General features: G+C 44.4%; 1 protein-coding gene across 1 annotated transcript in view; it reads left to right on the top strand.

Moving 5' to 3' along the window:
- The first annotated feature begins 4,137 nt into the window (after nt 1-4,137).
- Nucleotides 4,138-14,939, top strand: part of atosb (atos homolog b) — an 86,542-nt gene continuing 75,740 nt past the window's right edge. Inside the window, exon 1 of the mRNA XM_084457356.1 lies at nt 4,138-4,412. The gene's annotated coding sequence lies outside the window, so the exon portion shown is untranslated. The remainder of the gene's footprint in view (nt 4,413-14,939) is intronic.

Genomic DNA, 14,939 nt, shown 5'->3' on the forward strand with positions numbered 1-14,939 from the left:
AGCGACTCGGAGTAGAGCCGCTGCTTCTTTGCGTCGAAAGGAGCCAGTTGAGGTGGTTCGGGCATCTAGTGAGGATGCCTCCTGGGCGCCTCCCTAGGGAGGTGTTCCAGGCGTGTCCGGCTTAGAGGAGGCCGCGGGGTAGACCCAGGACTAGGTGGCGGGACAACATCTCCGCACTGGCCTGTGAGCGGCTAAAGATTCCCCAGGCAGAGCTGGTTGATGCTGCTAGGGAAAGGGATGTCTGGGGCCCCCTGCTGGAGCTGCTGCCTCCGCGACCCGACCCCGGATAAGCGGATGAAGATGGATGGATGGACGTTAGGGGCACGTTGGACCTGCACATTACTCAGGGACTTGTGTGCCGATACCGCGTTTGCGTTTAACTTGACGTTGAGTGGACCATACAAACGTCTAAATTGCACGTTGCTGCAACATTGCTGCAACCGGATTATGGTAGTAGGGATATAGAAGGCTGCTTAAACAATACAGAGCTGCTCCCCTGAGATGAAGATAGAGGCACGTTTTTTGTGTCATGAATTTCAGTTCCAGAGTTGAACCACTACGGGGCAAAAACAAGCTAGTTACTGAACGATCACACATTTGATCACAAATAGAATGCTTGGCATGACTTGCACATAGGCCTAGACCTCCATGGGAGCAATGAAAAGGGCAGGAGACAGAATACAGAGGCTTGGAACCCATCAAATTTTGGAGTGGATCCGAATCACTGGGCGGATACATAAGTTAAAACAAAACATGGCCCATTTCTCTTGATTTCATCTTTACGTCTTCTGGCAGGTTTACCATACTGCCAGGTTTACCATATTGCCTGGTTTACCATACTGCCAGGTTTACCATACTGCCTGGTTTACCATAGTGCCAGGTTTAACATACTGCCAGGTTTACCATATTGCCTGGTTTACCATACTGCCAGGTTTACCATACTGCCTGGTTTATCATACTGCCAGGTTTACTATGCTGTCAGGTTTACCATACTGCCAGGTTTACTATGCTGTCAGGTTTACCATACTGTCTGGTTTACCATACTGAATGCTTTACCATACTGCCTGATTTACCATACTGTCGGGTTTTCCATACTGCCAGGTTTACCATACTGCCAGGTTAACTATGCTGTCAGGTTTACCATACTGCCAGGTTTACTATGCTGTCAGGTTTACCATACTGCCAGGTTTACCATACTGCCTGGTTTACCATACTGCCAGGTCTACCATACTGTCTGGTTTACCATACTGAATGCTTTACCATACTGCCTGATTTACCATACTGTCGGGTTTTCCATACTGCCAGGTTTACCATACTGCCTGGTTTACCATACTGCCTGGTTTACCATACTGCCAGATTTACTATGCTGTCAGGTTTACCATAACTGCCAGGTTTACTATGCTGTCAGGTTTACCATACTGCCAGGTTTACCATACTGCCTGGTTTACCATACTGCCAGGTTTACCATACTGCCTGGTTTACCATACTGCCTTGTTTACCATACTGTCTGGTTTACAATACTGAATGCTTTACCATACTGCCTGATTTACCATACTGTCGGGTTTACCATACTGTCTGGTTTACCATACTGCCAGGTTTACCATACTGCCTGGTTTACCATACTGCCAGGTTTACCATACTGCCTGGTTTACCATACTGCCAAGTTTACTATGCTGTCAGGTTTACCATACTGCCAGGTTTACTATGCTGTCAGGTTTACCATACTGCCAGGTTTACCATACTGTCTGGTTTACCATACTGAATGGTTTACCATACTGCCTGATTTACCATACTGTCGGGTTTACCATACTGGTTGGTTTACCATACTGCCAGGTTTACCATACTGTCTGGTTTACCATACTGCCTGGTTTACCATACTGAATGGTTTACCATACTGTCTTGTTTACCGTACCGCCAGGTTTACCATACTGCTTGGTTTACCATACTGCCAGGTTTACCATACTGCCTGGTTTACCACACTGCCAGGTTTACTATGCTATCAGGTTTACCATACTGCCTGGTTTACCATACCGTCTGGTTTACCATACTGTCTGGTTTACCATACCGCCTGGTCTACCATACCGCCTGGTTTACTATGCTGTCAGGTTTACCATACTGCCTGGTTTGCCATACTATCTGGTTTACCATACTGCCTGGTTACCATACTGTCTGGTTTACCATACTGCCTGGTTTACCATACTGTCTGGTTTTCCATACTGCCTGGTTTACCATACCGTCTGGTTTACCATACTGTCTGGTTTACCATACCGCCTGGTCTACCATACCGCCTGGTTTACCATACTGCCAGGTTTACCATACTGCCTAGTTTACCATACCGCCATATTTACCATACTGCCTAGTTTACCATACTGCCTTGTTTACCATACTGTCTGGTTTACCATACTGCCTGGTTTACCATACTGAATGGTTTACCATACTGCCTGATTTACCATACTGTCGGGTTTACCATACTGCCTGGTTTACCATACTGCCTGGTTTACCACACTGCAAGGTTTACTATGCTGCCAGGTTTACCATACTGCCTGGTTTACCATACTGTCTGGTTTACCATAGTGCTTGGCTTACCATGCTGCCTGGTTTACCATACTGTCTCGTTTACCGTACCGCCAGGTTTACCATACTGCCTGGTTTACCATACTGCCAGGTTTACCATACTGCCTGGTTTACCACACTGCCAGGTTTACTATGCTATCAGGTTTACCATACTGCCTGGGTTACCATACTGCCAGGTTTACCATACTGCCTGGTTTACCATACTGACAGGTTTACTATGCTGTCAGGTTTACCATACTGCCTGGTTTGCCATATTATCTGGTTTACCATACTGCCTGGTTACCATACTGTCTGGTTTACCATACTGCCTGGTTTACCATACTGTCTGGTTTTCCATACTGCCTGGTTTACCATACCGTCTGGTTTACCATACTGTCTGGTTTACCATACCGCCTGGTCTACCATACCGCCTGGTTTACCATACTGCCAGGTTTACCATACTGCCTAGTTTACCATACTGACTGGCTAAGTGTTTGGGTGCTAATTTTACAATCTGGAGTCGTGGGTTCTAATCCTGATTGAGCCTGTTTTTGTCCTCCATCGCCCTCCCTCTCTCCCTCCCTCCCGCCCCCTCTCCTCCATCTCCCTCCTTCCCCTCCATCTCCCTCCACCTCTCCTCCATCTCCCTCCTTCCCCTCCATCTCCCTCCACCTCTCCTCCATCTCCCTCTTTCTATTGGCACATTATGAATGGACACTGCTGTACTACTTAGCATAAAGTGCCAACTTTGTCACACCACAAAAGACTTTTCAAAATTAAAAATTAATTTAATCCATTTTGGAATAAATAACATTTATTCCAGTAACATAACAAAATTTGAATACAGCATGAGATGTATTTGTTTTGTTTACATTTTGGCAGCCACTCTTTCACATAATGTGGCGAGCAGGTTTTTCCTGATGATTAGAATGTGTGTGGGCTGGGCAAAGGCGTCAGAATAGGCACTCCTGTAACTGTAGGCTACCTACCTCTCCAAGAATTCATAGTGAATCCCATTATTAGGCCCAGCTGTTTGATAAGTAAACTGGATGACAGTGATTCTGTAGAAGGGAGGATTAGGCTACATGTTTTTGACGGGGACAGGGAGGAACGAGTTGACAGCGTCCTGTCTACAACAGTTAGAAACATTTCATCTACCGATTTGGAAGATATAAAAATCGCTGTAGGGATGAATATGGTCATAACCACATCGATTCCAAAACTGCTTCTTTTTCGCTCTTGTGGAGTCCTGTGATAAGGGGGGGGCGGAATAGCACGTGTACTGGGCGTGTTTTAGAGTTACGCGTCGATAATTTATTATCCAATCATATTCCGAGATTTTTTTATATGTTTGCTCAGTCAAAAAGAGGCGTAAACGTCGAGTTGTGGTTGGCTTATGGAAGTTCAAGTAACCAATCGCCTAAATGACAGGTGCCCAGCTGTCTGTAAAACCCTCCTCCTACTTATTTCTCAGCAAACCCCGGAAACATCGTTGTTAAAGGCACACGAATTTCATGGGCGAGGACTTCACCTAAAACAGCTGCGAATACAGAAAAACAGATAGGAGGGACGTAGCCAGCTAGCCTATCCAGCAAGGAACTGAGCTTTTTGGCTAAAGAGCCGAAGAGAGACGAGAAGACGAACATTTTTATTACAGTCTGACCTGTCTTTGGCAAGCTAGCGTTAGCTTGTTTGCTATAGCAAAGAATCTTGCTTTGTCTTTGAATTTAAACAGACTATCGCTAGATTTTGAAATGTTCGGGCCAGCATCTGCAGTCTAGACTACGTTACAGATAAAAGGCCAAACCGTTTCTTAAAAGAGAATGTGTTAGCCTGCCAGCCAACCTGATACTCCGTGGGTGAGTAACACAGCCTTTTAATGGTAGCTAGCTAACATTTTGTTCTAGTTAGCTGCGTATTCTATTGGTGCTGATGCCAGCTGCCCTGGCTACATTAGCTTTTTTTCAATTTCATATGAATCAATTCCATATGAATGTCACTTTTTTTATTTATTTATAACGATCACATTTTAGAATTTGCTAAATGCTATCAATATGTATAGACTCGATAGGGTTTCTGAAACATAAAATATTTGAATTTTCACACATTCAAATTTGTATAGATAAAACATTGGAAAATCTAGCTAGCTCTAGGAATGTAGCCACTGGCATCTGGGCATGGCTATTGCACACTCATGCAATCTTCAGTAACTGTAGCCTATCTTGGGGGCGTTCCTCGGCTTTGTCTGCCACCCCCAGTCTTTCTGTGCTTCTTTCTGTTCTGTGTGTTATTGTGTGTTGGCGTGCGTGCGTGAACAGACGATACGTGCGCGTGCTGCGGAACAAGAAGTGATGAAGTCCATTCTGGTTTACAATTATGACAAACGGGCGTGTAGGCGCATGCATGCCTTGTCATAACTACATACACTGTAGCAGAATGCATCTGTATCTTTCCATACGTGCGAGGGAGGGGCGACGTGCCATACATCTTTAGAGATTATGACGGTATTGTAATGTAGCCGAGTATAAGCTTAAGAGAATCTCCCTAAAAGTCATGGGTGAATGATTTGCAGAGAATCACTTGCAATGTGTGGGATTGGTTACCTTGGAACATATCTCCAATAATGCAGCTCTCCTTTGATCAGGTGTGCAGCATGCAACCGTACTAATAGACCAGCCAGCATTGAGGCTTGTAGTGCTGTCCAGCCAGGGCTCTGCCTTCTCTTTGTTCTTCTGTGTTGGATGGCAGTGCATTACACATGCACACACACACACACACACACACACACTACAATGCACATGCACACTGACCATAATACACACACCCTGAACTGGAGCCTTTCTAAAATATCGGAAATGCTGCACGTCTACATTCTTATCTTGAACCTGCCCTTGCAGTGACAAGTCCTCAGCTGTGAGTGACGTCATAAACTGTAGGGGGGGCGGGGGTGAAGCTGAAATAAACACTTAAGGACAACTAGATGATACAGAGACCCTGACACAGGTCAAGGGGCACCTCATGACTGATGACTCACTGGTGTGTGTGTGTGTCCTGTATGTCCATGCAGGCTAAGTTACACTGCTTTGACCCCCACTAGCCGAGGATAGTAACGCTGTGTGTGCACTAGTTGGGTAAATAACAGCTTTTTCCTTGGCTTTAAAAGAGCACAGCATTGGTTGGTTACTAGGGCTGCCACAAAGAATTATTTTGATAATCGATTAGTCAACAATTATTTTAACGATTAGTCGACTAATCAGATCATAAATTACAGCTTATTGCAATTACTCAATCAATCAACCATTATCATCTTTTACATTTAGCTTGACGTTGTTTAAGGCATGTGCTGTTAACCAAAAATAAAGACAAGGAAGATGATAATTCACTCAAACATTCATCTTTATTGAACGTTGCATGTAACAGCATTTTTCAATAGTGCAAAATAACAAAAAATAAATACTTGTAGCCTATGCAAGTTCTGTTTCACTCGGGCATCAAACATTTTTAAATGTAGAGTGCAAACTGCTGAGTAAAAAGAGGTAGGCTAGGGACTAGGCAACCCAAAGAAAACAAAAATAAATAGCCTAAGTTTTGCTTTGTTTCACTCATCTCTTGTATCAAACATACATTTTAAATGTATTGAACAGTGCTGTGAAATCAAATGAGATAGGCACTATACACAATTAAAAAAAGAGCAACTATCCACAAAAAGAAATACTTGTAGAGAAAAGGTTTGGTCTCACTCTTCTCAAATACAACAAAAAACTGCATTTTCTGAGCAAAACATTTACCAGACTGAGCAATTAGATTTCTCTCCTGTGTGGATTAAGATGTACTTCAAGTGTCCTTTTCGACCAAAACCTTTACCACACTAACAATTATTTATTCATAGCAAGGAAAGTCAGCATTTCCACATGTTCTGGGGAGAGGCTTGCTCTCTTTCGAGAGCAGATGTTCCCTGCTGCAGAGAAGATCCTCTCGGATGGGGTGGAGGTTGCAGGGATGCACAGGTACGATTTTGCCAGCTTTGATAGTGTGGGGAAACGCCCCTCATTTGCACGCCACCATTTGAGAGGGTCATCCTTTTTGGATACTGAGGACTCTGCGAAGTACAGATGCACTTCATTTCTCACCATTAGGATCTTTTGGTCCTCCTGGGACGCTTCTTCCTCATCCTCACTCTGACTGTCTGTGTCAGACTGAAGGAGGCTGTCCAGAGCTGACTTTTCCCCTCTGCCTCGAACGTTGGCCGCCTCCTGCTGTCGTGTACCCCCATTTGTCCCAGGCTCCTTTGTTGCTTTTTTGAGAGCAAGCACTTGAACAGCCCCCTGCACCCTGGCGCCATCTTCAGGAGCCACAAACTTCAGCTTTCTGTACCTGGGGTCCAAGGCAGCTGAAAGAACAATTTTGTTCTCTTTCTCTGCTGAGATGGTGGTCAGACTTCCCCATTTATCTGTTATCCCATCTCCTGCACTGACCAAGAATGCTTTTCCTGACCTTGTCTCAAATTGGCTTTGCTGTATGGATCGCTTCAGCCCTTTGACTACCTGTGAAAGACCTGAAACGGTTGTGTACTGCTGTCCACTAAGGTAAACGGTAGCAGTCTCACAAGGCTCCAGCCCTTGCTTCAGCTCTTCAAGCAGCGCCCATTGCTCTGGTTTCAAGTCGAAGTAGTGCCTGCCCCTTGGAGTTACCTCAGGATCTGAGAGAGTGGCAGTGACAGGCCAGCGCTGTTCCAGGAGTCTCTCTAACATGTGCAACGTACTATTTCAGCTTGTACTGACGTCCTGGATCAGTGTGTGTTTCGCTACCTGCATCTGGTCCTGTTTCATCTTCAGCTTTGTACTGGCCAGCTCGCTTCTCTTGAAGTGTTCAACTAGCGCCCTCGCAGCACCTAGCGCTCTGCTGATGGTGGTTTCTTTGAGGGCAGCATTAACTATGAGCTGGAGTTGATGCCCTGCACAACGGGTAGAGGCCCATCCATATTTTTCTTCCAGCTTTCCCATTTCCCATACTGCTATGATTTTGGCAGGCGAGATGTCAAACTTTGCTATCACCTCCTCCATCCATATCATTATGTTTGGACCAGTATGTCTCTCCTCAAGTGGCATGGTGGCAAGGTTGAAGCTCTCCATTTGCCAATCGTCACTGAGGAAATGGCAGGACACGCCAAGGTACACCTCTGTTGCACAACTTGTCCACACATCAGCAGTCAGGGCGAGGGAGCCTTTAACAGCTTTGAGGGTCTCCTTTACCTTAGACATCAAATATGATTTTAGTTACATTTTGAAGTGAAATGTGTTCAATCATAAATACAAATTGCTATTGTGTGGATGTGTGTGTGTGTGGATAGGTGTGGGTGTGTGTGTATATGTGTGTGTGGGGGTGGGTGGATGGGTGGATGTGTGTGTGTGTGAGTGTGTGGAGAGAGAGAGAGGAAGAGACTGACATTCTGAAAGGTTGTGTCATATTTATTTTCCATCAATTTAGTGAAATGGGATCGGCCTGGAAGGTATTCGTTGTGATATTCAGGGTTAAACTGCTTGATCATTTCTTTAAACCCTTCATCATCAACCATGGATAAGGGCCTCATATCCTTAACCAGCATGTTAAGGATGGATCCGGTCAGGGCTTTGGCTTGCAGGGGTGTGCACGTTGGCGTCTTGGAAAGATAGCTGTCCATAGAAGAATGGTTCTTCTTAGCACTGTAACGTATAAGACAAAATTTTTCGCTATTTGGAAAGTATCATATTATCACTGCATTGCATTCCAGCAACACATTCTCCAAACGTCAGTATGATAACGTTACACAACGTAATGGAGAAAGACTTGTAACTTTCAGACTGTTTTTGACTTAAATATGCGTCTTGTGTTCTGCCATTTTCATCCGTGTTTTGGTAGTGCTCTGTCACCCCCTACAGGCCTCGTGAAAATACAGTCCACATTACGGTCCGTTGACAGCTGTCTTACTAGCTCGTCATTCACTTAACAGTCCAGGTAAAAGGATTCTGGCTTACGGAAATCAAGACCAAGTGAAAAATCAACCAATCAAATTAGTCCACACATACAAAACCGCAAAAATGTCAGTCGATATGTAACCTAATCTGTCATTTGTCAATATAAAGCCAATAACTAAAGTTATGTTAGCAGCTAACAAGCTAGCTAGTTAGCTGACTGATTGACTAACGCCAATGTTAACGTTATGGTTAGCGGCTAACAAGCTTTTTTAGCTTGCCAAGACGAGCCTTCCTCTTCGAGATCATCCGCCGCCACAACGTGCTTCCTTTTCAGATGCTCGCGCATCATAATCATAGTCGTGCTGCCATGATAAGCGAGTTCGGATTTGCAGATTTTGCATTTCACGTTGTTCTTTTCAACATTGTGGGTGAAATGTTCCCACACTTTGGACTTACGAGGACGGCTCATGGGACGGCTAGACATTTATTCCTGCTGTGGAGCAAGCTTCTTGTTTTTCCTGTGATGTCACTTTTTGGCAGGATGACCAATACTGCGCATGTGCATCAATGACAGGAATCAGGCTAATGCTGTGTTCACACCGGCAGCTTCGGGCGGAAAAGCGAAGCGGCAGCTCCCCAAAAAACATGCGATTATGGCGATTACTAAATATGTCGGCGACAATTTTCATAATCAACGTCATCACGACTAGTCGACAAATTGTGGCAGCCCTATTGGTTACCCTGTAACCCTCAAACTCTCATCAGTCCCTTTCACCCCTTGACTTGTACCAGCTGGCTAATACACGCAAGAACACACACACACACACACACACACATACACACACATCTTAGAGAATAGGTGACCTGGAAAGGTCAGTTAAGTCCAGTTCACAGTTTGTGCGTGTGTGTGTGTGTGTTTGTGTGTGTGCATGTGCATGCGTGTTTAGATTTCCAATGAGTATGTGCGGATACTCATTATCATCCCTTCATATTCAGCATCCTTTTCATAGAGTTCATCTGAGATTAGACAGTTAGTTGAGTGGCGGAACCCTGGAGCGGTGCGTATCAAGAGGGTGTCTGGTTCCCTGGGGCTGAGGCAAGCATGACAACAGACCTGAGGACAGATTACCCCAGAGATTAACCAACACTCCTGAATAAACCAAGAAGGTTTGAGATTACACTCTGAAAACCAGAGACACTGATGTAATGAGAGCTGTGCCATATATCCTGAAAAGCCCAAATGATACAAATGTGTGTGTGTGTGTGTTGATTAACCTACCCTCCTGTTCCCTTGATGAAAGAATTTTCACTTTAATTTTTTTTTTTTTTAATCCACAGCTGGTCACTTGCAATTCGTGACCACTTGAGTTTCGGTTTGAGTCACCCACTACCTTGTCCATGTTTAGAAATGCCACAGAAAGTTTGTAGCCTATATTCTGAGACTTCTGAAGCATTAATAAGTCTCGTTTTCAATGATACACTCCTCAAACTGTAGCACAGCGCCCTTCAAACGGAGAACACAGTTTCAGTTCAGTTTATTTTATTTGTTAGAGAGGGACAACGTAAATGAAACATTTTATAAAATAGAATGTAAATGTACCCAATTGTAGCCAAAAGGCTAGTTTACATTGGCAGTCCACTCGGGCTGTGTGTGTGTGTGTGTGTGTGTGTGTGTACTACACAGTCCAAGCTTGAGGGACACAGGGATTGTGCCTCATTCACCAACGAATAAAGAAGTTCTTAAGAAGCATTTCTTCTTAAACTGTACTTAGGCCATTTCTAAGAAAATTCTCCAATGGTTTCTCATCTGGGATTTGTTCTCAGCTAAGAACAGAATATACGAACACTGAATTGGAGTCGCAAGTAGGCCATTTGAGTGCGGAAATGACAATGCAAAATTGGTGACTGCGGTCACCTTAATTCTACAGTTGGATGATATGATTGAAATACAATTATATTTGCATAATTCCCAATAACAGGTCCTAATCATAACCATAATTCCCATTGTAAACGTGTGCAACCATAATTCCCATTGTAAACGTGTGCATCAGAATATCTGATGTCATCGTTTAAATAATTTTGCTCCGAATTGCTTGTTATTCGTGTTGATCAGTCTTGAAGATTTCGATATAAAATATTTAGATTGTGTTAATAATTTGTGATTTTGGTGTAAATTAATGAGTTGTGTTTTGTTTTAATTCTTTGACCGTTCTGCAAAAGCACCGTGAGATTTCGCTGTATATACAGTATAATACCAACAAATCCATGACCATTTCATCAATTTGTGATTGCGGTCACCTCAATTCTACAGATGGATGTGTCCTAGTGCGCTAGACGGAGAGTCTGCTGCGGAGAGGGTGGTAGGCTAGCCCATGTCCCTGGTGTCTGTATCCATATCGCCAGCGGCGCGCACACCCAACAGTAGCCTACTGTTGTCCCTATTATGGCACCAACGCGCTGGTCGAACTCGGACAATGGTGGGCATGCCGGCCCCCCTCCAGTAGCCTGCATATCTCTCCTCAAGATTAAACATTCACAATTCCTTTATTTGTCACATGCAGCCTAATGTCCAGTCACAGTGAAATGTTGCCGCCGGCTGCAAGGTTATGGTCATTACAGATAAACTCCAATACTCAATTTACAAATGACACAATAAGGACCATTTCTACAGTATGTAGATGAGATCAGATAAGTAGGGTAGCCTACCTCTTGTCAACTGCTAGCGTTGACAGCTGTGTAGGCTATATAGCCTACATTTTTGTAGACTGTAGGCTATTGTATATTGTATTCTATCACGTTGACATGTTGCACTGTTCTGCTGCGCTGTTTATGCACCAAGGCAAATTCCTCGTAGTAGGAGGCCTACTTGGCTGAATTAAAATCAGATTTTGATTGCCCACGCTGGATTCGACATGCAGTCCTCTGACTTGCTAATGCACCTGACACAACCCCACCTAAACCTTTATGCTATCGAAAAGCTGGCGAGTCAAGGGTGCGAATTACCGGTATTCATTCAGAGAAGTGACATCTGCGCACGACCCTGTAGTTGCATATCCTTATATGGGGCTGGCGGGGAGTTACCTATGCTAATTCATGTGAGCGGCCACGAGCTTTGAACTTGAGAAACCATGAGATTCGCCATTAAGAGAAGGCAGGTGTGAACTCTTCCAGCGGTTTACGAACACGTCGTAAATCAGACAGGTTTCTTAGGAAGAAATTTTAAGAACAGAACTTAAGAAGATATTGGTGAATGAGGCCCATTGTTCCTCCCAAACGACTGGCATATAGAAAACCATAAGTGGCCATGCTAAGCCTAGCACCCCACAGCAAAATGGACACTACTGTATATATACTCTAAGGACAATATCTGGATATATGGCTAGGGCTTTAACAATATTAGTGCAATGCTAGCCTCAAAGATAACCTGTGGTTATTCGAAGAGCAGATGTAGGGCCTGATTGATTCATTTTATTTATGGATATACTGTAGCAGACATTGAATGCAAGGGATAATGTGGTAGTGGTAACCATTTATTTCCAAACTGGTCCCTGATGTCATAAAAACAGGTCTGACAGAAACGCATAACATCCTCTAAAACAATAAGCGTCAACACTCCATCCATCCATTCATCGCCATCGGTTTATCCAGGGTCTGGTCGCGGAGGCAGCAGTTCCAGCAAGGGGCCCCAGGCATCCCTTTCCCTAGCAGCATCAACCAGCTCTGCCTGGGGAATCTGCCTGGGGAATCCGCTCACAGGCCAGTGCAGAGATGTAGTCCCACCACCTGGTCCTGGGTCTACCCCGCAGCCTCCTCCCAGCCGGACACGCCTGGAACACCTCCCTAGGAGCACCCAGGAGGCATCCTCACTCAGTTGAGGTCAGCAGTGTCCCATCCTTGCTGTACACAGCTTGGATGGTCCCCCGCTTTCCCTTCCAGCCCTAAGGCGTAGGGAGGCGATTTACAATGTAAGATTTACGCCCAAGTTGGCAGCTGTTGGTCAGCAATGAGAGACAAAACTCCAGCCTGGCTGATAACCCTCCGTCGCAGGAAGGGAAGGTGCATCAGTCGGCTGTGATCAGTAGGCTACCAGCCTACGTTATGTCTGAATACAATCCAATGGCTATTTCCCAATAAAGAATCCCTCCTGTGCACAAGCAACTCTCCCAAAGATAATAATGAGAAGCACAAGCTAGCAAGTGGAAAAGTTCAAGCATAGTTGTGTTTGGCTGAGATATGAATGAGACATCGGACGCAAAACTATCAATAGCCGATCTACAGTTGTGTCAAACTCAGCTGCTTAAACAGGTGATGCACATTTACTTCGTGAAATTATCCGATAACCCTGCCATTTTGGGCTTATAATAGCTTGAGATCAGGACACTGATCACAGGATCACTTTCCCACTCGAAAAGCTTATCTTCAGTTAAGATAGGATTAATTCATAAACAATGGTTATGGTTAGTATCTTGTGACAGGCTGTCGACACATGCGACAGCCCTGAAAATGACATTGAAGGGCATTCCAAACGAGCGTTTTTGACACCTACTCCCTATGCCCTTCACAGTGCTCACTGCGAAGGGAATACACTGCGTAGGGTGTAGGGCGTAGGGATGAGACCTTCGGTTTGAAATACAGCCCGTGTCTACGTATGTGCCGTGCATTTTCGCTTGTGTGTGTGTGTGTGACTGTGTGTGTGTCGGAGGGAGTGTTTCCGAACGGCTGATGTGTTGAGTGGGAGCAGCGTGTCTGATCTTGTAGCCAAGCATGTTTCAGTGTTCTGGAGAGGTTAATGTTGTTTGAGGCTCAAACAAACAAACATGAAAAACGTCAAGAAAATACATTGCTGGTCAAATAGAGGTCATAATCATTATTAAGATCATTATTATCAGGCCTGCTAGGATGTAAGAATCACTTAGGGACGACACACACTTTCCCCCCCGTAGTGATTGCTTATTGACTGGGTTGATGCATTGATCATCATTAAAAACCCTGGTGGGTTTAATAACCAGTTTTATTATATAGAATATAGAAAATGGTAATGCTAGCAAAATGAAAATATATTGTTAATATATATATATATATATATATATATATATATTGTTAGGCTAACTGATCATAGACTGAGTTTCTCTACCTGTATCGTTAATATGACTGATGGGAGCTGAATTCTACAGATAAAAGATGCATAGTTCATCACAGATGTCTATAATTAATCAATAATGACCAGGCTGGTCAGAGATGAGGTGAGGCTTGACCCTTGACTGTCCCTTCCCAGGAGCTCTACCCGCCTGCGGCCTGGCTAACATGGATAAGCCCTGGGGCCGGTTGCATAAAGCTAGACCCAGTCTTGGACTTAGATCTGACTTTAAGTCAGACTTACTATAGACACTTACATTTACCTGTTGCATAAAGCTCACCTATGAGTGACTAAAGTAAGACCGACTTAGATAGCCTCACGCAAAGCATTCTAGGTAAAGTAAGACACTTGACAGAGAGAAAAACAATGGCGGACGAAACAGCTACCTCTACTGGCAGCGAAAGATCAACACCGTTTAATGTGTCAGAAAACCTCTGTTTATTGGAGGAATATAATGCGGAGAAGGGTGTTTTACTTAGCTGTTTCAACCAACTAAATGGGAATGCGAGAAGACAAAAAGCCTGGGAAAAGATAGCAAAAAAAGTAAACGCCATAAACCCAACGGTCAACCGAACAGTTAAAGATGTCCAAAAACAGTTTTAAAATATGGTTCAGTAATCGAAAAAGGAACTGTTCAAACGAAAAAACCCAGCGACTGGCGGATGACCCCCCCCCCCAAAAGTAAAAAGAACAACTGAGCTCATTATAGAAATATATGGGAATGAGTCCCCACTGTTTTGGGGAATTCCCGGAGCTCAAGAGAGCGGAGTGGAGAGTGCTCCGTTGCCGCCAAGCGAGGTGCATTCTCCGGCTCCAGCTCGGGCTGCGATCGCTGGCCTAGCAACGTCCTGTCACTGCACTGTCAACGGACAGGAACGACATTGCAGGTGAAGTAGCCTACATTTCTTCAGTATGCATGTCAGCTAATATATATCAATTTGTTTGTAGTGTATTCACTCGCTATGTGAGCGTTTTACAGTGTAGGCCTAGGCTAGCTAACGTTAGGTTTGTGTCATTGTTGTGCGGTGTCTGTGTTCGTGTAGCCTAGTAGAGGATCAAGAATCAACACCGTCGTAGCTTCAATACATTGTTGCTAGTTTTAATATCCGCGGCACACCCCCTTAATACATTGTTGCAATCTGCCACACTTCTACTGTATGCAGACCCAAACAATCAATTCAAGAACAACCATAAATGCATAACATAGCAAGTGAAGCTATGATAGAACAGCGCTAACCCAAATGCAGCACTGCAGTGTGCATAGCCTACCTAACCTACGGTACATGTTAAATGGA

Source organism: Borostomias antarcticus (genome assembly GCF_949987555.1).
Source record: "Borostomias antarcticus genome assembly, chromosome: 23".
NCBI classification, from domain to species: Eukaryota; Metazoa; Chordata; class Actinopteri; order Stomiiformes; family Stomiidae; genus Borostomias; species Borostomias antarcticus.